The sequence below is a fragment of the Cajanus cajan genome, chromosome 2, assembly GCF_000230855.2.
Source record: "Cajanus cajan strain Asha chromosome 2, NIPB_CcT2T_4, whole genome shotgun sequence".
NCBI classification, from domain to species: Eukaryota; Viridiplantae; Streptophyta; class Magnoliopsida; order Fabales; family Fabaceae; genus Cajanus; species Cajanus cajan.
The window spans coordinates 1,856,831-1,859,857 of NC_138518.1; positions in this window are offsets into that span (position 1 = coordinate 1,856,831).

Here is a 3,027-nt window from a genome sequence, read left to right on the forward strand (position 1 = left end):
CAATGTGAAACCTTTGTTTAATCAAAGGAAATACACTAACCTCCCTTTAGGTCAGTGTTTTTTTTTTTTTGGTGTTGTTTAGGTCAGTGTTTATTATTGGAGATAGAAATTCTCAAAGTAGATAAATTGAATAAAATATTTGAGTACGTAAAAAATATTCCTATATTCGAGTAGGAGTAGGATAGGATTATTATAAACAGGTTAAAAATCTATTTTAGTCCCTTATAATAAATTTATTTTAGTTTTTTATAATAATTGTTTGTTTCAATTTAGTTATACTTTTATTTTTTGTCTCAATTTGATCCTTAATAAATTAATTGGTTGCAATGTCAGACTTCCGTCCAAATTATTTAAACGGAGTTAACTGTTGGTCACGTGGATGCCAAATTTCTTGAATATACCTGGAACCAGAATGGGTCGTTCTGAGTGCACTCTTGGTGTGTTAATTTTTCATATGAAATAGGTCGTTCCAGATGCAAAAATTAGCACACTACGAGTACATCAGAATGGTCCGTTTTAGTTTCAGAACTGTCCATTCTGGTTTCAGAACGGGCCGTTCTGGATTTAGAACGGCCCGTTCCAGAACGCCAACTTGTTAAGTGGGGCCAATAGAATATTCTATATTATTTTTATTAAAAATAATAATAATTTTGAAAAATATTTTTTTACGGTAAAAATTTTAAAATTACTTATTTTTATAAAATACAATTATCTTATAAATAGAGTGATAACTTTTCCTTTTTCTCTTTCTGTCTGAAAAAATATTTAAGTGTCACTTTATAATTTTTTTCAACTTATTTAAAATTAGAGGAATAAAATGATAAAAATTAATAGGATAAACATAATAAAATTATTAATTTGTTTTCTTTTAGTGTCCTCTAAATTTTTACACTCATTTAAAACAAAAATATTTTATATGTTATTTTGAATTAATTTAACGAAGTATCATATGATTTTTAATTTTTTAAAAAATTTTATAAATTTGATCTATACATGAAAAGCTTTTTAATTTAACAATTAAATTTTTAAAAATTTGATATAGAACATTAATTATTAAGTAGAATAAATCTATCAAGACTTACTCTTGAAGTAAGCAATTTTTTTCTTCATTAACAATGAAGATAATTTTACCACAAATAAAAAATAATTAAATAATAAAATAAAATATAAAAAAAAAAATATTAATGTATTTATTATATTAGATATAACAAGATAACTAAAATATAATTAATAATATATATTTTATAAAATTATTAATATTTTATGATAATAATCGAGAAAAGAGAATATGAAAAGGTGGTTATTTTAATTCAAAATAGGAGGAACCCTTTTAAGGATAACAATTACATAATTTATCATAAAGAGAAATAATTCAAAAATTGTAACCGTCATTGTACTAAAGCAATACTTATTAGCCAATTAAAACAGAGTTACAAAACATAAAAATATCAACAGACCCTCCCTTAAACTAATGTTTGCTAACATTCAGTTTAAAGGCTTCACAGAATTTAGCGTGCAGACCCCAAGAAACCTTCTGTGCTTCATGAATGACTCTCTCTTGAGTGCCTTGGTGAAAATATCAGCAACTTGATCTTCACTCCGACAATAAATCAATTTAATGGCTCCATCATTGCTCAAATCTCTTAGAAAATAAATCTTGACATCAATGTGTTTGCTTCTTCCATATAGTACTGGATTCTTTGAAAGTTTGATTGCTGAATTATTGTCACAAAATATCTTAGTAGCCCCATGTTGCTGGAATTTCAACTCTTCAAGGATTCTCCTTAACCATATGGCTTGACAAGCACAAGTAGTTGCTGCAACAAATTCTGCTTCTGTGCTTGATAAAGTAACAATAGGTTGTTTTTTAGAGAACCAAGAGATAGCGCCTGTGCCAAGCATGAAAACACACCCCGAAGTACTCTTTCTATCATCTTGATCTCCTGCATAATCACTATCAGTGAACCCTAATAGATTGGACTTTTCACCTTTCTTGTAAAATAGTCCAAACTCTCTTGTTCCTTGCAAGTAACGAAGGATTCTTTTAGCAGCAAGTAAATGCATTTATGTAGGATTCTCCATGTACCTGCTAATCAAACTTACAAAATACATTATATCTGGTCTAGTTGCAGTTAGATACATTAAGCTGCCCACAATCTGTTTGTAAAGTGTACTGTTTATTTTTTTTCCTTCATGATCTTTGCATAACTTAAAACCACACTCAACTGGAGTGTTTGCAGAATTACAATCATGCATATGAAATCTTTTTAGAATTTCTCCCACATATTTCTTTTGAGAAAGAAAAATTCCACTTTCTGATTGCACTTTTCTATGCCAAGAAAGTAGTGCATCATGCCAAGATCAGTCATTTCAAATTCATTCATCATAGACTTCTTGAATTCATCAAACATGACAGTACAATTTCCAGTAAACAAAAGATCATCAACGTACAAGCATGCTATAAGCAATTTTCCTTTTTCTCCAGATTTAACAAACAATGAATGCTCATAAGGACACTTTGTAAAACCAGCTTTTATGAAATAAGACTCAATGCGACTATACCAAGCTCGAGGGGCTTGTTTTAGCCCATAAAGAGCCTTTTTTAGTTTGTAAACTTTGTTCTCATTTCCTATTTTCACATAGCCAGGGGGTTGATCAATAAATACTTGTTCCTCCAAGTAACCATGTAAAAATGCTGATTTTACATCTAGTTGAAAAATAGGCCAAGCATTTTGTGCTGCTAATGCAACTACCAACCTGATTGTGTCATTCCTTGCAACTGGTGAAAAAACTTCTGTGTAATCAACCCCATATTGTTGCTTGTAGCCTTTAGCCACCAAACGTGCCTTGTACTTATCCACTTCACCATTTTATTTTTGTTTTGTTTTGAAAACCCATTTCACTCCTATGGTATTGTGCCCATCTGGAAGATCACACAGCTCCCAAGTATCATTTCTTTCAATGGAATCAATTTCATCATCCATCGCTATTCTCCATTTTTCTTCTTTAACAGCACTTTCAAAGGTT